The following is a 22,701-nucleotide window of genomic DNA, read 5'->3' as shown; positions in this document are numbered from 1 at the left end:
CATGAACATACATATATGGGACCTGTTTTTGCATTCTGGTCTGTTCCACACATTACTTGTGGGGCTGTAGATAGGAGGTCGACGTGTCTCTCCACAACCGTGTTTTGGTGACTGAAGCCTGATGGCATGTGTTTCCTGGTTGTGATTTACTGTCCTATAATAAAATGGGCTTTCACTGCCAAAATGAGGTAGAGAAAAGGTAATTATTTTACTTGATGATTTATTAAAAATATGCTCCTATCGCAGCCTTGATTCTCAGGGTGAGTACCTGGAGTTCTAGATCTTCAGTGAAATGGGCCGGGAGACAGGGAGGGCTCCTCGCCTTCACTGTTTAAGGCGACATCATGCAAAAGGCTACTTTAATGTTACAGATATTGTGCTGTAAAATGCAATGTAGATGGCTCCATTTGGGTTAAAAATCCATGATAACACAAGATAAAGTTCCGCTTAAAAATCTTCTATTTATTTAGGACCTATATGTGCACCACAAAATCAACTTTGCAAGCCAAAGACGCTTTTTCAGCAGGACATAAAAGGTCCCACTCTTCCTTTGTGTCGTGAGCAGCTGTCACGCGAGAGGCACCTTGTTCTGCTGGGGAATTTGATGGTGACCTTAAAAACCTTGAAGTTTCCAAAGCCATTTAAATACGGTCTTTAATGACTTTGGAGTGGATTAGCCCTTGACCTTTCTGCTCCCATGGCATTTTTCTCATCTAGCTTTGACATATGTAACAGAAAATTGTGCTCTTCAGATCACTTTGAAACTTCCAATTATGTCAAGAGGCTTAACTTGATTTTTGATTGACTTCTAATGGCAAGAGCGGATCTCTGGAGGGGGTTAGAGATGCAAATCAGCATTCTTCGGGACTCTCTATTATTAGCTGTGATTGTGTTAATACTAACAGGAAACATTTAAAAGTATTGTGTTTGTGATATGACTTATTTTTATGTAACTGGAAAAAATAGAATTGATGTACAGAGGAGTAAAAATTAGGTGACTGTTAGTCCTGTTACTGCTCATATTGCCCATTTGCTTATAAAATCCGTATAAAAGGTTTACAATAGATCTGGTGCATCATTGTCCTCATAACTTCCAAAGGAAAAATTTCATACAATTTAATTTTCGAAAACCTAATTATAGGATAAAAAGCACACATTCCAAAATAAACAAGAAAACTCTTGGACCTTGAATAACTGAGAGGAGCTTCAAAAAGAAATACAAGAAAGAGGCAGCAGATGCGGAAGCAAAGATGAGTCATGGAAGAAAAGTGAAAATCTTCAGGTGGTAAAGAAATCAGCTCACACGGCCACCAGAGAGCTCCGGACTTGCAGTAGATTAATGTCAGCTTTAAGGGCACGTCGTGGAGGGGGCAGCACACATACATACGCGTGCATTTTAAGATGATTTTTAAATTTGGATCCACACAGGAAGAGCATCTAGCCTGGGAAAAATGGACAATTCACAGTGAAAATGTGGAAGTTGGATGTATGGTGGTGAATGCGTTATTTCTGTTCAAGTTTACAACTCTGGAGTGTAATTCTAAATTAAGCATCCTAACCTCGCTGTCATGCCTGTGAAAGAGGAAAGAGAATAAACACCTAACAAATCTCCCTTCTTTAAGACAGTCCCGTTGGCCACATAGAATTCTAGGAGCCAGAATGTGGTTTTGGTTTGAATCCGTGTGTCCTGGACATGCAGGCCCTTGTCCAATTCATGGCTACAGGGAAGCTTAGGCAAGTGCATGACAATTTCCTTCATTAAATTTATGCATTCAGTTTCTCTACAGTTCTTAGCCAAAGATAATGAGTGTTGTGAGTTGACTTGTGACCAGTGCCCCAGATCCTGGCCCTATTTGGGGACAGGGTCAACGTGGAAGTGATTTAAGTTCAGATGAGGTCAAGGAGAGCTGGGTGGGTGACTGGAGCCCTAATGCAGCGTGACTGGCAGACTGATCAAGAAGCGGGCCGCACAGGGAGAGGAAGATGGAGGCTGGGGGGTGCCTCTAGAAGCCAAGGGCCGTCGCAGCCGGCACAGCTCGCGGACAGCCGGGAAGGAGCGAGGCGCGCCTTTGAAACCTTTGGGAAATGGAGTTTGATTGAGACCTTTTGGGGAAGAAATGAAATGGAAAAGTCACACCTCCCAATGTCATTAAAGTATTTTGAAACGTTTTGGAGATTTGACTGTTTTCCTAGGTCTGCTCAGTACAAAGCACGGGTTGACACATTGCTTCAGTTTTCAGAATGGAACAGAGAAACACGGCTGGGAGCCAAAGCTCGAGACGATGAGATGTCTGCTAGCTCCCGTGCTTAGGCTGCTAACAGTGCTGGGGCACGAGGGCTTTCCTCTGTGGTCACTCACTGCCACACGCATCTTCCCCGGACCACTGACGTTCTCAAAGGCTGAATCGCTAGCTTTTTGCAACATGACCCAAGGCCCAGGCGTCTTCATTACACAGGCAGATAATGCGATTCCACTCACAGAAGACAGATAGCTTCATTCTGACAAGCATGTCTTGTGGAAATTACTATAATTATATTATTTAGAAATACATTTCCAGTACTTCCAACACTAATGACAGAGAAATATGGAAAACCAGCAAGCATATGGAGCCACCGTCATACCTACATTAGAGTGAGCTGCGTTATGCTGACCTTGGAACTCTTCAGAGTTTCTGGAGAAAGTCAAGTTAAATCACACGGATGAAGCTCGGTTCTGGTGTGATGCTAAACTGAGATAATAATTTCTAGCTTCTTAAAGACAAATATTGTGTTGAATGAAGTTTGCTCTTCTTTGCCATTTTGTGGCCTCCTCTTTATCATTTGGTTTGTTCAAAGTATTAACACTGCGTTAACACTGGAACCTTCTTGGTTCCAAAGAACATTCTTTCCTTTCTATAAAATGGGTAAAACCCCTCCCTTATTTGGTGGGCGAGGTGGTAGTGAATCCCTGATCAGACAATGCACGTGAAGTTTTGATTTTGTGTGTCAAGCTCTGTCCGCGAAAGGGGCATTTCCAGTTATGTGAAGGCTTCTGCGATTGACCCAGGAGACGAGATTCTTGTCCCAGAGCTGCGCTTGCTTTCCCAGCTCAAAACACACGTACGCTTCCATGTCTGGGTCTTTCCATTTGTGACTTTTGGCAAAGCTCTACAGGCACACCAAGATGGTGTTAGCTGGAGCGGTGATCTTGTGTAACTTGTCTTTGAGTTACTGATGTGCTACTGTGTGTTTTCCTTTCAAAAGTCATTCACGTTTAAAAGGAAAATAATTGGGCAATTTGTCATAACCCTTGTCCAAATCAGGATGATTCCACTTGATAAACTGGGAAAAGAGCAGCGATTTCCGTGGACAGTGTGAGAGAGTTGACCCCCTGTCCTCGCGGGGGAAACTCGGCACGCGAAGGCTCGGGCACTAACCGTTCTTTCTTGCTCTTCAGAATCACCCAGGGATTTTCAGGGCGCAAGTCAACAGCAAAGATTTTATTTTTCTATTTGACACACAAGAGAAAATTGTGGGGAAATGGGTTATTTAAAGACACTTTAGGTAGTAACAAGAAGTACCTGCCTAAAATACTTGTGTGACATTTCATAAAGCATCTTCGTGTTTATGTTACTTATTTAGAAAAAGCTTAAAAACATAATCAGATTATAATTATGTAAACTTGAGGTGTCAAATAAGATAATAAGTATTAAGTTCTGTCAGTCTTATGGGGAAATATTTTATTTTTGTTTATTTGAAAGGCAGAGAGAAAGGGAGACACACACACACACACACACACACACGACCTCAACAGCCAGGGCCGGGCTGATGCCGGGAGCCAGGAACTCCATCTGGGCCTCCCACAGTGTGGCCAGCACTTGAGCCGGCACCTGCTGCCTCGGGGTGCATTAGCAGGAAGCCAGGATTGGACGCAGAAGCAAGATTGAACCTAGGCACTCTGGTATGGGGTGTGGGTGTCCCAGGTATCTTCTTACAAATACCCACCTCTTGTGGGAAAGGCATAGTTTATGCATAGCCTACTTCTGAGTTTAAAAATTAGAAGAATTCAAAAGCAATAATCCATTGCTGTAACTTATACTTAACATTCTTAACTTGAAACACTGAAGCCAAAACTATAACAAGGAGGTACTATCAAAAAGACAGAAAGCTCTGAAATGCTAATCAAACACAATGGTTTCATACTTTAAAATCTGAATATATAACTGTACAAGCTAAAAAGGGAAGTGTTGTGATCTTTTTAATAATGCAATATGTTACATACAGTGTGCTACAGGTATACACATGGATGTCTACTAGCCCATGTATGTATTTACAGAGGCTTCATACACTAACTTTTAAGTGTGTTTGTTTACATATATTTGTACAAAAAGAGAAAACACCTGTAATATGCACATTTATTTAAGCATATTATTATATATGCAACTTAGATTAAAATATATTTGAGAAAAGTCTTTTTTTACTGCCAAAATTTTGCTCTTTGCTTATTCTTTTGGCTCAGCCTGTGACATTCTTTTCTTATCTATCGGAAGCTCCTACTAATACATTCGACTTACTTCAAATGCCATTTTCTATAACTTGCTGCATTGATTTAACTGCGCCTTTTTCCTCCTGCGTTGTAATTTCTTGGAGGGCAGTGACAATGATCAACTCCGTTTGTGTTCATAGTTCTTAGCTCCAGGCCTGCACATAACAGATACATAATAAATGCTGGTTGAATGAGGATTAGTTTGAAGAAAGCTAGTTTCAAAGCAAACTTGTGGCTAAAATACAAAAAATATGTAGGTCGCTATAAAGCATTTTGTATTTAAATATTCAGATCGGTGTTAATTGACCTAACCAATGCCATCTTCTTGAAAGGATTTTATTTATTGATTTTGAAAGAGTTACAGAGAGAGAGAGACAGAGACACACACACACGAGAGAGAGAGAGAGAGAGAGACTTTCTATCCGCTGGTTTACTCCCCAACTGGTCACAGTGGCTGGGGCTGGGCCAGGCAGAAGCCAGGAGCCAGGAGCTTCCTCCAGGTCTCCCACGTGGGTGCAGGGCCCCTCGCACCTGGGCCTCCTGTGCTGCTTTCCCCACCTTTAGCAGGATCAGAAGTGGAGCAGCTGGCACCTGGATCGGAGCCCCGCGGGATGCCCCGAGCCCTGAGGTCTCCCTGGGGCCTTCTGTGTTATCTGTGTCTCCACAGCTGAGCTCCGTGCACCTGTAGTCTGCACCATGCAGTCACCGCCAGGGTTTACTGCCTGCGGCCTCAGCAGCGAAGCCTCAAGCCACACGTGGAGAGGCTCAAGCCACAGCTGGGCAGCAGAGGAGGCCCGTGCCCAGATGTGCGGAGCAGAATGTCGGAGGGGGCCTGGGCCCTGAGGTCCCCGGGCTCTTCTACCCACCAAGGCCTTGACATTCTGGGCCTGTGCTGGGTGCGGCAGCCATGAACGTCTCAGAGTTGCCTTCCAGGTCGCGGACCCATTGTTCCGTTGTCCCAATGAATGTCACCTGGCCTCCTTTTAGCCACAGGAATCTTATTTAATGTTCTTTTGGTCACACTCTTGATATTCTTCTCTGAATGAGCTTTTTTATTCTTTACAATGTGGCCAAGCTGAGAATTTCCTAAATCTTTCAGTTCTATTTCTCTGCTTAAAAAGTAATTAATTGATTAAAGAGTTGGAGAGAGAAAGAGAACTGGCAGGCAGGCAGGCAGACAGAGCGAGCTCCCATCTGCTGGTTTACTCCCACAGCTGTGGCCCCTGAGAGGGACAGAAGCCGAGGTCCAGGGACGTTCTCGAGCCTGTACCTGCTAATGCTTCCAGATCTACCCAGTCCCCAGTTCCAAAGCAGCTGCCATGGTGTTAGGTTTTTGTTATGGCAGCAGCCTCCTTCTCTGTACCAATTTCTGTTGTGTTAGTCAGCTTCTTGTCACAAAAACAAAACGCTTGACACAGGCTACTTATGAAGGAGGGGCTTCTTCAGTGCACGAGTTTGGCAGGTGGATGTCTGAATGGTCCGACATAGGCTCAGCCCTGGCCGCCCGTTGGCCGCCATCACCCTTGGTGTGGAGCAATGGCAGGAGGTGTGTTGGGGCAAGTGGTCCCATCTCGAAGCAGGAACGCTGAGAAAGACCGAGGTCCCACAGTGCCTCTTGAGGGCGTTCCTCAATTTACCCAAGAACAATTGAAGACCCGAGTAACCTTGGCTTGTCTCAGTGCCAGTACTGGCAGCAGCCATTAATGTCAATTCATACATCTTTCGAGCACAAACCCGTGTATAATAGTTAATTCTCTTGCATAGGTGGGCAAAAATGGCCATTTTCAGAAGTTATTTGTGCTTGTTTATGTAGTTCTCAGAAATGCTTATTCTTTAGATACGTATCTTTCTTCCCCAGATTTTTTTCCATTTGAAACACCTATTTTTGAGATTCTTTGCAGCTGCATGACTTTCTAGTGTTTTCCTCTGTGACATTTCACTATTTAGTGGTTGCCAACTGCATTTGAAACCTGGTTGCTAACATCTTTTAAGCAATACATGTTGTGACTGTTTGAAGACATGAATTATGTAAGTGACAACTGCAAAAACAAAGAGCTAAAGAAAATGCCAAGTAGGGGAAAGGGGTGCCTGTGATTAAAGATGAACCTTCCACTCTCCATGACCTATATAAATTACGGCACCTGAACTGTGCAGGACGTATTTCTCTGGCCCTTAGCAACACCTTATTTCATTATCTTGCATTGTTTAGATGATATATTTTACCAAAATTTCTTCATAGATCTAAATATTTATAATAATTCCACCAATTAAAACATTGTCTTCCCAAGTAAAATCCATTAGCCTCGAAATGTTATCACTGGGAATTTAACTGGTTAAATATTCATGATTAGTATTAAGTATTTATGGTACAAATTTCCAGCAATATTAGACAATAGTATGCAATAGCTCCTAAAACGAAAGCATTTGATCAAACGGTAATGTCTGAACATTGAATGTAAGCTGCCTTCGTTCTGAAGTTGTACATTTTTACTCCCAGTGGCTTCCCTACTGCCATTTTTAATCCAATTCTCAGATAGTCACGGTTTTTTTTTGTCTATAATTCTAAAGAAACTAAAATTATTTAAAGCCTATGGATTCAAAAGCAATCGCTGCATTTTAGAGTTACAAAGTTAATACAAACTATAAGACAAAACATAACCCTTCTGTTTCAGTTGGATCAGGAAGCGGATGGCCGCTGCCCTGGTTCTGGCTCCGCAGTGCTGGGTTTGGGCTGTGGAGAAGACACACACACGTCTGTGCTCATTTTAGGAAAACGTGCATCCCAGACGGCCACCAGTTCAAGTCCCGGCTGCTCCACTTCCGATTCAGCTCTCTGCTGTGGCCTGGGACAGCAGTAGAAGATGGCCCAAGTCCTTGGGCCCCTGCACCTGCGTGGGAGACCTGGAAGAAACTCCTGGCTCCTGGCTTTGGATCTGCCCAGCTCTGGCCATTGTGGGGGAAAACAAAAAGAAAAGAAAAGAAAAAAGAGGGCATCGGGGAACAAAACTGTGAGTGCTTCTGGGGTCTTCGTCAGATGCTCAGGTCAGCGTGCCTCCTGGGGGCTTCGTCAGATGCTCAGGTCAGCGCCCCTCCTGGGGGCTTCGTCGGATGCTCAGGTCAGCGCCCCTCCTGGGGGCTTCGTCGGATGCTCAGGTCAGCGCCCCTCCTGGGGGCTTCGTCGGATGCTCAGGTCAGCGCCCCTCCTGGGGGCTTCGTCAGATGCTCAGGTCAGCGCCCCTCCTGGAGAAGAGCTGATCATTTTGCACAGAGACTGCGCAGAGTGGCTGAGCTGCAGCATTGCTCTCAGAAGTGCTCTGTCTTGTCACCCAGCCAAGTGCCACCGACTGTGTCTTGTTCTACGAATCTGCCTTAATCCTACGTTAATCAGCTGTGATCATCACCGAGCCATCCAAACCTCTCCTATGAAAGAAACCCACACGCTTCATGCTATGAAATTCGTCAATTCTCAGTCCTCATATTATTTGGCTCTTTACCGTAATTAACGTTTACTGGCCATGGACTTTTTTTTTCTTTTCTTTTCTTTTTGGTGCATTCTGCTCCATGGCAGCTGTGTCTGGGGCCCCTGCTCTTCTCGGTGGGGTCACAGTGCCAGTGTGTGGCTCTGCACTTTAAGGCACAGGGCAGTTTCCATGGCTTATCTTAAAGAGCATGCTCATTCTGGTCTCCCTAAGCCAGCATTCAGGACACCTCATTATAGTGGGGCTGCCACAGTGGAGATGCATAGGTGAGTGCTGTGGTTCAGTTCTGAAACTTATGATCCAAACTGGCTGTGTGCAGGGGCCGGCACCGTGGCTCACTTGGTTAATCCTCCGCCTGCGGCAGTGGCACCCCATACGGGCACCGGGTTCTAGTCCCAGTTGCCCCTCTTCCAGGCCAGCTCTCTGCTGTGGCCCGGGAGGGCAGTGGAGGATGGTCCAAGTGCTTGGGAGACCAGGAGGAGGCACCTGGCTCCTGGCCTTGGATTGGCGCAGTGCTGGCTGTGGCGGCCATTTGGGGAGTGAACCAACGAAGGAAGACCTTTCTCTCTGTCTCTCTGTCTCTCTGTCTCTCTGTCTCTCTCTCACTGTCTACATCTCTACCTGCAAAAAAAAAAAAAAAAAAAGAAAAAACACAGCTGAGTTCAAAGTACACGTGTGCTGGGTAAATCATAAGTACAAATTGAGGTGGAGTAGCGGGCTGCTGGGTCCCCTAGAAATCCACCCTGCTCTGCTTAGATCAAAGGAAAACCAACAGCAACAAAAAACCCGCATTCACCTCTGGCTCCTTCCCCCTCTCACGCATCACCACCTAATCCTTCCCTAACTACTGCAGTTACTCCTCTGTGCAAGACTCTGTCTCCAGTTTTGCTCAGGGTCAAAGCTGACGTCATTACTATCTGCCTCCCAGGTAGCACATGCACGGCCCCCACCCATCTCTGTGGCTCGCTTCCCATCACCCAGTCTGCTCCAGCTCTGGCCTCCCTACCTTAGGACATTTACAGCAGCCGCCTCTTTCGCTCGCAGCGTCTTCTCCCCACCTCTTCTTCTTTTTTTTTTTTTTTTTTTTTTTTTTTGACAGGCAGAGTGGACAGTGAGAGAGAAAGACAGAGAGAAAGGTCTTCCTTTGCCGTTGGTTCACCCTCCAATGGCCGCTGTGGCCGGCGCACTGCGGCCGGCGCACCGCGCTGATCCAATGGCAGGAGCCAGGTGCTTCTCCTGGTCTCCCATGGGGTGCAAGGCCCAAGCACTTGGGTCATCCTCCACTGCACTCCCGAGCCACAGCAGAGAGCTGGCCTGCAAGAGGGGCAACCGGGACAGAATCCGGCACCCCGACCGGGACTAGAACTCGGTGTGCCGGCACCGCAAGGCAGAGGATTAGCCTAGTGAGCCGGGGCGCCGGCCCCCACCTGTTCTTGTCGCTGCTGTGTCATCTTCTTGCTCAGGACCGACAACCCTGAGCCCCCTTGGGAGCTGCACTTTTCCCCTCACTCCTCTCCTGACCACGCGCCTGGTCACCGTGACAACAAATCTAGGCGTAAGATCTAATAAGTAGCTTTAGTCACCATTCACGAGCCCGGGCAGTCTCTGTCCTGCAAAGTGGAATGAGAGCAGCCACCTGGCACCTGCAGAAGAGCGGGTCCCATAAAGGTGGGAGCGAGCAGACAGCAGAGGAAGGAGATGGATGGGCAGGGCCGGGGGTGTCGCTTTCTTTCTTTCTAGGGTTAGACAGGGGCTGACTCAGGTGGATCGCAGCCTCCTGGTCGCAGGAACAAGCCGTCTCTCTGACATCACTTGACGTCCCTGACATTTGATTTTGTGGCATTTAGCAGGAGTGGCTTCATTTCAGTTTGGTCTGTTGGGACCTGGTGTAGGAACTCAGTCCATAAAATTTTGTAATAGCTTATGAAGCATTTTGCATAGTTTATTCATTTTATTAAGTTGTTTATTTGAAAGGCAGAGTGACAGAGAGAGAGAGAGAGAGAGAGAGAGAGATGGGATGCCGGGGTGGGGGGGTGAGCTCTTTCATCTGCTGTTTCACTCCCCGAAAGGCCCCAAAGCATGGGCTGGGTAAGGCTGAAGCCACAAAGCAGGAGCACCATCCGAGTCTCCCACATGGGTGCAGGGGCCCAAGCACTTGTGCCACCTTCCGCTGGCTTCCCAGGTGCACTGTCAGGGATCTGGGCTGGAAGCAAAGCATCCAGGACGGGAATCCTGGAGGGGCCTAACCCTTCGTGCCACAGCAACGGCCCCACGTCATTTGTTTTTTGCTAGCTTTATTTCATTATATCATTTACCCACATAAAAATGTGAGCTCCCGTGTTCAACCATGCATCTCAAGTGCCTAACGTGATGTCTCACGTGACACTGATGATAAATGTTTATAAATAAAGAAGAAACAGACAATGGTGTGTTACAGATTACAGATATGGCCGTCGGAATTGCACTGAGATAATGACAGCCATGGAACTACATTGATGCTTCATGTTTTGAGCCAACACTGTTAGTGTGTTTTTCTCACGTAGTCCGTGTTTTGATATGTGTGAACACCACTTACATTTTCAAGCAGCATTTGTATTTTCTTTCAGATAGCTATTTTCTGTTTGTTTTTGTCACGGGCTTATCCTCTCTGCCTGAATTTATTAGTGATGCTCAGAGACAAGTGAGAGACAGGTGCAAGCTGTCACAGCAGGCTTCCAGCCCGACGCTTCTGTCGGCTGAGGGAGCTGCAGTCCTGGCTACGTTTGGATTTCTTAAAATGACACATTGGATCCTTTTTGCATTTACCACTTGATATAAAACCTTTAAAATATTGATCTTAAATATGAATTATTTTTTGACAGGCAGAGTTAGAGAGAGAGAGACAGAGAGAAAGGTCTTCCTTTCATTGGTTCACCCCCCAAATGGCTGCCACAGCCGGCGCACCGCGCCAATCCGAAGCCAGGAGCCAGGTGCCTCCTCCTGGTCTCCTATGCAGGTGCAGGGCCCAAGCACTTGGGCCATCCTCCACTGCACTCCTGGGCCACAGCAGAGAGCTGGATTGGAAGAGGAGCAACCGGGACAGAACCGGCACCCCAACCAGGACTAGAACCCGGCGTGCCGGCGCCACAGGTGGAGGATTAGCCTAGCGAGCCGTGGCACCAGCCTTAAATATGAATTATTTAAAAAATCATAAAACTCCTATGTCTTTGAAATGGAGCCTTAGCGCCTATCTCAGTGTGGGCGAGTAAATGTTGTCCCAACCTCGCCCAACCCACAGAGGCTGAGGTCTGCTCGCGCCCCAGCAAAGGTGCCCATTTCTTAACAGATTGTCCCCTACACTGCTTGGAGAGTTTCTTCACCATTAATTTATTTTTTAAAATTTTTTTAAGGATTTATTTTATTTATTTGAAAGACAGAGTTAGAGAGGTAGAGAGAGCGAAGTCTTCCATCCGCTGGTTCATTCCCCAGGTGGCCACAATGACTGGAGCTGTGCCAATCCAAAGCCAGGAGCCAGGATCTTCCTCCAGGTCTCCCACATGGGTGCAGGGGCCCAAGGACTTGGCCTATCTTCTACTGCTTTCCCAGGCCACAGCAGAGAGCTTGATCGGAAGAGGAGCAGCTGGGACTCAAACCGGCTTCCATATGGGATGCCGGCACTCAGGCCAGGGCTTTAACCCACTGCACCACAGTCTAGCCCCTTCACCATCAATTTAAATATAACTGTGCTTCAGTCAGGTTTCAATTATGTTGGAGCAAAACTAAGTACCAAAGAGGAAATAATATGGATTTCACAATTACTGTTCTTTTAAAATCTGTATAAACTTATTTAAAATAATATAGTTCCTAATAAGAGAGGGAGGAGATGTACAATTTGGGACATGCTCAATCGGACTTGCCCCAAATGGTGGAGTTAGAAATGTGTCAGGGGATTCCAATACAATCCCATCAAGATTGCATGCACCAATGCCATCTCACTAGTCCAAGTGATCAATTTCAGTTCACAGTTGATCACACTGATAGGTCTAAGAGTCAAAGGGATCACACAAACAAGACTAGTGTCTGCTAATACTAACTGATAGAATCAAAAAGGGAGAGAACGATCCAACATGGGAAGTGGGATACACAGCAGACCCATAGAATGGCAGATGTCCTAAACAGCACTCTGGCCTCAGAATCAGCCCTTAAGGCATTCGGATCTGGCTGAAGAGCCCATGAGAGTATTTTAGGCATGGAAAGCCAAGACACTCTGGCAAACAACAAAAAACAAAACAAAACAAAACAAACAAAAAAAACAACTACAACAACAAAAACAAAACCTAAATGAAAGATCTCTGCGAGTGAGATCCCAGTAGAAAGAACGGGCCATCAAAGGAGAAGGTACCTTTCTCTGAAGGGAGGAGAGAACTTCCACTTTGACTATGACCCTGTCTAAATAAGATCAAAGTCAGTGAACTCAAGAGGCTTCCATAGCCTTGGAAACTCATGACTAGAGCCTAGGGAGATTTCTGACGCCATAAACAAGAGTGTCAAATTGTTAAGTCAACAACAGGAGTCATTGTGTACTTACTCCTCATGTGTGATCTCTGTCCTTAGTGTGTTGTCCAATATGAATTAATGCTATAACTAGTACTCAAACAGTATTTTACACTTTATGTTCTGTGTGGTGCACACTGTTGAAATCTTTACTTAATATATAGTAAATCGATCTTCTGTATATAAAGAGAATTGAAAATGAATCTTGATGCAAATGGAATGGGAGAGGGAGCGGTAGTTGGGAGGGTTGTGGGCAGGAGGGAAGTTATTGGGGGGGGGAAAGCCATTGTAATCCATAAACTGTACTTTGGAAATTTATATTTGCTAAATAAAAGTTGAAAAAAAAGTTAAAAAAAATATAGTTCCTAAAATTTGCTTTTTGGTGCTGGGTGATTTTAAAAGATTTCTGAAGAACTTATTAGCAATAATGAGGAAGCAGAGAATGTTCTGGTTTTTTTCTTTTCATGTTACCATTGGTTCTTTAAAGTGCACATCACGTTAAGAAATAAAACAGAGGCCAGTGGGTAAAGCTGCCTGCAGCACCGGTTCGAGTCCCGGCTGCTCCACTTCTGATCAGCTCTCTGCTATGGCCTGGGAAAGCAACGGAACGTGGTCCAAGGCCTTGGGTCCCTGCACCCGTGTGGAAGAACTGGAGAAGCTCCCGTGCATTTAATTTATGCAAATTTTACCTAAAGTAATTCAAAAACAAGTATCAGCATTTTTAGTTAGCAACACTTGTGCCAAGTGTTTATGTGTGTTGTGATGGTTTGCATGTGTTGTGATGGTTTGTAGGTGTCAGGTGGCCTGGATGACAGCATGCCTGCAGAGCTGGGACGTGTCACTGCTCCGGGCGTCTCCAGAGGAGCTGGGGTGCATCAGTGCGCCCAGTGGGGGAGCTCCACCCGCAGGGCAGGCAGCCACCCTCGGGGTAGGTGGTCTGACCAGGACAGGTGGATTTGCTCTCTCTCTCCTGAAGCTCCGTCACCCTTCTTCTCTTGCTCTTGGACAGCAGAACTCCAGGCCCTGCGCGCTCCGCACTCCGGGACTTGCACTGGTACTCGAGGCGTTCCCCGTGGTCCCCCTTGGCTCTCAGGCCTTGGGACTCGGGCTGAGCCCGGCTACCTGTTCCCACGTGTCTCCAGCTTGCAGATGGCCTGGTAAGAACCCCCTCGGCCTCCACACCCGTCTCTCACCGGGGGCTGCTCAGATGTTATCCGGATGTTCCTTCAGATGTTCCCGGTGCATATTGTCTCTCTCCTCCTTTATAGTCCTCTTCCACCAATCCCAACTCTGCTGCCCACACGCCGAGCACGCTGCTCTCCTCCAATCAGGAGCAGGATCAGCTCCTGCAGCTTATCAGTCAAACTGATGAGGCAGCTGCGTAGTTGTTTGCTCCCTCAGCGCCATATTGTGGGAGATCAGATGCATAGAATTAGTCCTAGTTTCAGTAACTTAGTCTAGTCTCAGTTGCTCCTCACAAATTTCAATTAAATATTGGCATGTCGTGTATGTGATACACACCGACCGTGGACTTGTCCTGACAGGTCTGACTTGAGGCCCGCAGCCCTGCTCAGAAAGAATGCATGAGGACATTGCTCTGGTTCTGGCTTGCTAAAAAGCCAAGGGCATCATAATCAGACGTACACTTGACTAACAATTTGCCTTCTGAATAAAAGCACATGCGTTTCAATAACCCAACGGTGGCCTGGAAGGATGATGTGATGGTCAACTTCACGTCCAATTTGGTAAGGCTCTGCGGCCGTTATGGGTCCAGTACTGGCTGTGCTCTCCAGCGGCTGGTGTCTTCAGAACATCTGCGGACTCCGAGGGAAGCTGATGGCTGTCCAAGTGTGGGTGAGCCCCGTGTAACCACACGAAAGCAGATGGCTGTCCAAGTGTGGGTGAGCCCCGTGGAACCACACGAAAGCAATGGCTGTCCAAGTGTGGGTGAGCCCCGTGGAACCACACGAAAGCAATGGCTGTCCAAGTGTGGGTGAGCCCCGTGGAACCACACGAAAGCAATGGCTGTCCAAGCGTGGGTGAGCCCCGTGGAACCACACGAAAGCCTCAAGAGAGACGGCTGGGCCTCCCGAGACCCGGACCTCCAGGCGGCCTTTGGGGCAGGACTGCAGGGGCTCCTGTCAGATCAATACTGCCTTGATTCTGCTTCTCTGGCGAACCTGGACCAACACAGGTGGCGAAGGTCTGGAGAAAAGGCGCGTAGGTAGCAGATGGCTACTCTCTCAGTACGGACTTGTGCACAGCCATTATCTGGCTTCTGAGTTAACGCCGCTGTAGGCTGAACGCTCTAAAAAATGTATCCAAAAGCCAGTACAAGCTAGGGTTTGGATGCAGCCCCTGAACTGGAGAGACACTGATCAGAGTGTCTAAAAGGCGCTCCATTCACACCCAGCATTGGATTTGCCAGCAAGGAAAACAACGTGGGTTCTAAGAACACTGAATAGTTTTGTGTCTATTTACCTCCCTTTGGATTTTACCCTAGTATTCTGTTCAGTGAGTACACGTGGATAGGTAAAGTTAGATCAAAGCCAAATACAACGCCGTCATTACCTCCATGTAATATCTCCAACAGACCCGGGAGTTCCTGTCTACAGCTGCCCCTTCGGATTCCAAGCTCATTCAAACTACAAGTTCCAGCAATCGGCACTTCCTAGATGTTTCTCGAAGAGCTTCCTCATCCCTCCCTCCTGGGTTGCAGATCCGCCTTGGATGTCTGTGAATGCACCTGGGTTATTTCCGCTGTCACTCTTCCTCTGGCTTTGTTCCGGCCTGCGGTCTGGCCTCACAGAGCCGAGTTGTGTCTCTCTCATTACTTAGATCTTCGCCACTTTGCTTTTATCAGCAGCGTTCTATTTCTGAATCCTAAGAAAAAGGCATTTTTAGTATGTAATTTTCAGCTGAATTAGAAGATAATTCTACCAATTGTGTTGTAAGTGGCAGCCTAGCATAGAATTACAGGATGTGGGATCTGGAATAAGGAAAGTTTTTTCTCGAGCTATATCTGTCACTTTGTTGCCTGGACTGAATGCACTCGGGGAGAAGCACCATCCCTCTACCTCAGTTTCCCCATCTCTAAGGCACAGAGAGGCCGGGAGGGGATCCGACCGGTAAGGCAGCGTCCGATGCCGCACTGATTGTAGCTCCTGACACAGGAAGCAGGGACTCCACAAACACCAGGGAGTACACAGTTAAATTACTATTTACTTGAGAACATAAAGTATTACTTCCATAAATTATTTCAATTTAAAAGATTCTTACCTTGATCAATCTAAATTTGCTTTAAGAAATAACTCCTTGAAGTATGAACGTGTACTGTTCATGTGTCTTCCAGAGATAAAGAAATCTCTGAAATTTTCCTCCTAGAAATCTTTCCTTCCTTAAATCTCTTTAAAGAGATTTTTCACTCCTTTCTAAAATTCTTGCTGCTGACCATAAGGATGAAAATAGGTGGTGAAGAACTGTGCCTACTTCTGGAAGAATCAAGGCAACCACTAGATAGCATCAATTCATTGGGATGGTTTAATAAGCAGAAAATATGCCCCCAGACTCCTGGTTCTCGTTACACTTATTGAATATGCTCCTTTAAATAGGGGTTTGAGGACAGAGTTTAATTTTACAAAAGGCAATTTTGTGTCTTTTTCTCATTTGAAGTTCATTTGGATCCACAATTTCTATATCGTTACATGATTACAAAAATGCTCCACAGAATTATTTTCAAAGAGCTCATCGTAATGTTTCCTTTTGCTTTATTCATTCAGGAACCTCAGAATTAAAATTAACATTGCATAGTTTTGGTTAATAAATAGTTACGAAAAGTTCAGAAACAGGAGCGAAAATACGTGAAGTCTGGAGCACTTTCACTCATGATAAAAACATGCATTAACATTTTGAGTTTTGTAACAATGTAAAAATTTAATTTTTAAATTACTTGAAAAACTATGATTTCATAAAGTAAAATATACATTATTTTATAATTTAAAAATTGGCTTACCATCATTTATGTTTTAGGAAAATTGTGTGTAGTATTTTCAAAGTTAATAATGGTTTGTTAATCTGTGAAATTACACATTTTTTAAAATAATAAGCATTTAAAATAAACCACATTTATTTCCTGAGCAAACTTATTTTAATATCTAACTGCTCTAGAAGAAAATACATTCTAAAATGTTAAGTAGATAATGTGCTACTGTTATAAATAAGCGCTAATAAATGTTGATCTAGATCTTATCTCTGAGTTTTCCAGGGATGTTTCATCCGCTTAGCAATTCCAACCTGACAAAAGGCTTTCCGCTCCAAAGCCCCTGGAAGCTTTTTCCTATCCCTTGACTTTAATTAAGACCTTCCCTAAGCAGTGGCTCTCTGCTCTCTGTCGCTTCTGTATTGTAACGAGTCCCTAGCACACGCCCGGGAGAGTGGAGGCTACCATGTGATGAGGAAGAGCTTCCCGAGGGAACAGCACACGTGAGTAATATATATAGCCGTGTTCATCCAGACCATATGGTCAGAAGATTCTTTCGGTGTTAAATTTCATTTTTAGGAAAGAGAAGGCCCTCTCCTTGTGTCTCGGAATGATTTATCCAAACTCACAGCGGCCAGGCTACTTGTAATGTTTACTATATTTATGCTAGACCAGATGTTTTACTAGAAGAGAGATCGCTTGGCTGATTAATCATTTTTATTTCCCTGTGGGATCAGATCGGGGCACCTTTCAGTGTATACCGTCACTGGGGGAAATCGCCACGCTTATGAAATCTGTGAACTTAGAAAAACAATCGTTCAACTCAATACGGTCTGTATTTTTCTATAGAAATAAAATTATGCCGGTTGGCAATTGTTATTTTTAAGATATTTAATTCTGTTACAACACTTTATGGAATATATTTTAAATAATATATTTGCAATTCATGTCCTGATAGATACGAATCACTGAGTTTTCTTCATTTACGATATACTCTAACAATCGTCAGCAAAGTTTCAACCCACCAGGCAGAAGAAGTGGGAACCTGGGCTGAGAGACAGCCTCCGGTGGTGTTCTGCAGACACTGTGTGACCCTGGCATAGTTCTTCTATTCCTCGCTTGTAAAGTAGGCATAAAGAGGCACACCTTTTCAAAGGCTTTCTCCATTAATCATGTGGAATGTCTGAATGATTCACTTAACTTGAGTTTCTTCTCACTAGCATTTGACTACAAAGGAAAATCAAAAAATAAAAACCAAAAAGCAATAGGAAAACAAACTCTTGGGTATAAACAATTTTAGATTATTTCATTAATCAGCAGTAAAGACCCAGAATAGAAACTTCCCTCCCCATGCACTCAGATTTTAATTTTGGTCCCTTCCTGGAACAAGCAAATTGCAGTCACTGCAAACAATGCACTTGTTCCAACACAACTCTGAGTGTTTGTGCTCAGCACTGTGCAGCCAGGCTCAGACCTCCAGGCTACAGCTGGCACCGCTCATTAGGGAGTTCCTGTCTATTGTTCTTGTTCTAAAACCACACAACCCCACAAGCTGTGTGTGGTGCTTCTATTCAGTCATGAAGTACATGGGTTTATCTATTCTCTGCAGTTTCTAAAACATTCATTACACAAAATGTGGAAGGAGAGCTCCTTTCAACCAGTATCAGTTAGCATTGACATTTCGGTGTTTTGGGGATAAAAGTGTTATTAATTACCGGCCTTCTATTATATACAAAGAGTATTTATTTATCTTCTTCTAACGTTTGTATTGTTGAGCAGTTTTTACAATGCCTCTTTAAGATAAAATAGACTCTCCTCAAAATATCCAAGTGTAGGCTCTCTTGAAGTTTTGGGTCCCTCTTGAAGTTTTTATATATATACATGTTTATTTAAAGATTTATTTATTTATTTAAAAGATTTATTTTATTTATTTAAAAGACAGAGTTGCAGAGAGAGGCAGAGAGAGAGAGAGAGAGAGAGGTCTTCCATCTGCTGGTTCACCCCCCAGATGGCCGCAGTGGCCAGAGCTGTGCCAATCCAAAGCCTGGAGCCAGGAGCTTCCTCCGGGTCTCCCACGCGGGTGCAGGGGCCCAAGGACTTGAGCCATCTTCTACTGCTTTCCCAGGCCACAGCAGAGAGCTGGATTGGAAGTGGAGCAGCCAGGACTAGAACCGACGCCCATGTGGGATGCCAGCGCAGCCCCTCAAGCCAGGGCCTCAACCCACTGAGCCACAGCGCCGGCCCCTGTTCATTTATTTCAAAGGCAGAGTTACAGAGAGAGAGGTAAAGATGGAGTTGGGGGGAAGAGGGATCTTCCATTTGTTGGTTCATTCTCCAAACAGCAGCAGAAACCATGGCTGGGCCAGGCTGAAGCCAGGAGCCAGGAAATTCATCCAGGTCTCTCACATGGGCGGCAGGGATCCAAGTACTTGGGCCATCTCTCATTGTTTTTCCAGGTACATTAGCAGGGAGAGGGATTGGAAGTGGAGCAGCTGGGACTTGAACAGGTGCCCATAAGGGGTGAAGGTGTCAGAGATGGTGGCTCGGCCTGCTACGCCACAGTGCAAGCCCCTCCATCTTGAGGTTTAACTATTAACAGGGCAGAAGCTGGCAAGGCGGACAGCGGTCTCACCTCCACAGTGAGTGGAGGCCCACACGTTTCCCGAGGTTTTCGGTCATGAATTGGGTGTGACTGGGACGGTGTTCCTGGGCTGCCACGTGGTGATTGAATTGCAGCCTTTCTTCCCGTCAGCAAGTGCCACACCTGCCTGGGCATTGGGAAAGAATTTTCTGTCTTGCTTTCCTTGTTGGCACTTTAGTTTCTTCTCTGAGACGGAGTCCCAGCCAACAATCAGCCTACGCGGTCTCTGACAATCAACCCAATTCATGCAGTCCTATTCCCCAAAGTCAAATCTCCCTCGTCTTTTTACTGGGGTCCTTTTCAAAAATGGATCTGTTTTGCTGCCGTGAGCTTGGCTCAGAGCAGCCTGCTACTTCGGAGTGCCAGGCACTGCGCTCCACCCAACGGAGGAGACATCCGTCACGGTCAAGTCTTTTCCATATGACACAGAGCACGGCTCCTTGAATCCGGCGGCTCAGAGGAGTCACCCAGGACACCGGCCTTCCTCTGGGGTACTCTGATTTATGCGGCACGCAGAGCCGCAGAAACGCGGCAAGTTTGAAAAGCTCCCAGGAGATCGCTTTGGTAATCCAGACGGAGAGCCGCGGATTTAGAGCGTTGACTCCAGGCCTCCGTGAGGACCTGCGCTAAACCGGGTTATGTCTCTGTACCCCGACCACGCCTGCTCTTCTTACCTGTCCCCCTGTCTGTCTCGGAGATCCGACAGGTTCCTGAGTTTATCTGAGTTTTGGCCGACACTGTGTTGTTTCTACTCTTGTTCTTGTCTGTTGTTTGGTTGGCTCGCTGGCTTCTGCTTCTGCAAGGTTATTTGAGATGAATAGCAGGAAGAATGGGATTATTTCAAAGGAGTTGTGATCAAAAGCTCGTTGCTGCTTCTGAGCCAAGATGAAAACACATTCCACGAGCTGGCGAGTCAAGGACACGTGGAGATAAATCTGGAGATCATTTCATCAACAATCTCCAAAGTAATTTGGAAGGAGGTGTACAAGACGATGAATTAGCATGTGAACAGATATTGGGAAGTCTATTTAGAAGAATGCATTGATAGGAAAAACTGAAAAGGAAGCTTTCATTGTACACTGCGTGGGGGTTGAGATCAGTGCTGTCACTTAGGCCTTCATCCATGTGGTCACCCCTTGCAAATTACGTGACAGGAGACCCCTGCCGGGTCGTGCAGCTTCTATATGCCGTGAGATGAGTGCTAATATTACATTTAGTGTGTGACCATCTCAACATGGTCATGACTTAAACCAAAGACCTTAAATGAACTCCAATTTTGATTTACAGAGATGCTATTATGAAAATAACCAACACTTTCATTATTATGATATTTTAATTTAATAATAGCAAAAAAATACAGAAAAATAGTTTATACAAGTAGGACATATTTTAAATAACTGTCTTTTTAAAAAATTATTTATTTATTTACGTGAAAGTCAGAATTACAGAGAGATCGAGATCTTCCACTTGCTGGTTCACTCCCCAGATGGCTGCAACATCCCAGCTAAGCCAGAACGAAGCCAGGAGCCAGGAACTTCTGCCGGGTCCCCCACGAGGGTGCTGGGGCCCAAGCACTCGGTCTTCTGCCGCTTTCCCAGGCCGTTTGCAGGGAGCTGGATGGGACTCGAAGCTGCAGGCAGCTGCTTAGCTCACTGTGCCGCGTGTTGTCTCAGCAGACCGTCTGCTGATTAGGAACGGAAAGTGTTTTAGTTGAGTGTCTCGAGACGGTTTTCAGGGCGTCCATCTCCCGGGCGCTCCCAGGATCCCCGTTCCTGGGGTAACACCCTTTCCTAGGCTTGTTTCCCTTGCACCAAGCTGGTCTTGAAACCAAGGGCTTATCCCAGCAGGACCACGACCGACACTTCCAGGCTCAGGCTACCCGCGCTGTGGCTTTGTCCCTGGAGGAAGTCTTCTGTGCTCTGAGCTGCGCTCTGCGCCTCCAGAGGAACCGAGCAGGGCCTCCCGGCAGAGGGGAACCCAAGCCCCTGGTCCCACAGCTGCGTGGAGAGAGAGAGAGAGAGAGAGAGAGGAGAGATGACACCAGACCCGGCTGACCCAGGCTGAAGCCCAGAGCCTGGACTCTGTCCAGATCTCCCACATGGGTGGCAGGAACCCAGCTCCTTGGGCCGGGACATTAGCGGGTGCTGGATGAGAAGAGGAGGAGCCAGGACTCAAACCAGGCACTGATGTGTGCAATGCAGGTGTCCCAAGGGGTGAACCCTGTGTTGTGCTGGATGCCCACCCCTGTGTTTTCTTTTTTTTTTCTTTAAGAAATAAAATGAAAAGGTATGACACATGTTCTTACAGAACTGCTCCCTCTCTCTCCCTCTTGTACTCAATTGAATTAGATGCCAGATGATTTGGGATCTATGTCCCTGGAAAAGTCACCCAAGTTAACATTAGTTCTTTATTTATAATATGGGACATATAATGCTTGCTGTTTATTGGATACTATTTGTCATTTGTCATTACAGGAGCCCTTTTTGGTAGCTATTTTTTTTTTAAATAATTAATTCTTTTTTCTTTTATTTGATGGAGAGAGAGAGAGACAGAGAATGAGAATGAACCTTTCATCTGCTGATTCACTCCCTAAATGCCTACAGCAGCCAGCCAGCACTGGCCCAGGCGGAAGACGGGAGCCCAGAACTCCAGTCCAGACCTCCCACAGGGCTGTCAGGGACCCCACCATCAGCTGCGGCCCCCCAGGGCACACATCCGTAGGAAGCTGAAATCAGAAACAGAGCCAGGAGAGGAAGCAGGCTCTTCCACAAGGGATGGGGGTGTCCCAGGCCGTGACTGAATCTGCTCCCTGGAGAGCTATTGCTATCCCTACTTTTCATCTGAGCAAACAGGATTAGCAAGTTCTCATCCTATGCACCTGGTAAACGGAGATCTAAACTCACATGGGTCTAGCGGCACATTCTGTTACAAAAGCCCCCGTTTTCCTTATTCCAGTTTTGCTACCAAGATTTCACTTTTTTATTACAAAACTTGGGACATTAAATGAAACCTTGTAATTTTCCCAGGGTGGAAAACACACCTTTGAGTAGAGAGAGTGCATGGCTGGCTGAGACAAGGCCAGTCCGGTGTCCCAGGGACTGAGCTCCAAGTGGACGAAGGTTGAAAAACAGCTCCTGTCTCGCCTCTGCTAACCCACGTGGCGCCTTTTCCCCTACTCCTTTATCAAAGGGAGGAGAGTTTGGGGATTTCTCGCCCTCAGGTTGAAAAGACAAACGTCTCTCACACCCACCTAAGCCTTCGCTTTGCTTTCTGCGGAAGCTCCTTTAGTACAACATCTCCTGTAGCTAGGCAGACGTGGCTTGGAATCCACGAGAGGTCCTTCTCCCTGAAATTCAATTTCCTTTTCCCCAGAGGGGAGCTGGTTACCCCAGCTCTCAGGTTGTTTTGAGGATTAAATGGAGATTAAACAAATAATAGTGTAAAGATGGTAAATACTGCAGGTCTCCCATTCTGAAACCCCAAATGCTTTGAAAAGAATAGCCCTTTAAGGTGTAAGTGATTACACACAACTTTTAGTAATATA

The 22,701-nt window shown here is 46.1% G+C and overlaps 1 long non-coding RNA gene across 1 annotated transcript in view; it reads left to right on the top strand.

Annotated features, from left to right (window-relative positions):
* The first annotated feature begins 16,871 nt into the window (after positions 1–16,871).
* The window catches only part of LOC103349513 (uncharacterized), a 36,625-nt gene continuing 30,795 nt past the window's right edge, over positions 16,872–22,701 (top strand). The window contains exon 1 of the long non-coding RNA XR_007922274.2: positions 16,872–17,019. This is a non-coding gene — a long non-coding RNA (uncharacterized lncRNA). The remainder of the gene's footprint in view (positions 17,020–22,701) is intronic.

This window comes from Oryctolagus cuniculus, chromosome 16 (assembly GCF_964237555.1).
Source record: "Oryctolagus cuniculus chromosome 16, mOryCun1.1, whole genome shotgun sequence".
Lineage (NCBI taxonomy): Eukaryota > Metazoa > Chordata > Mammalia > Lagomorpha > Leporidae > Oryctolagus > Oryctolagus cuniculus.
Note: the sequence above shows the minus strand (reverse complement) of the source record. Positions and strands in the feature narration are given on the sequence as shown.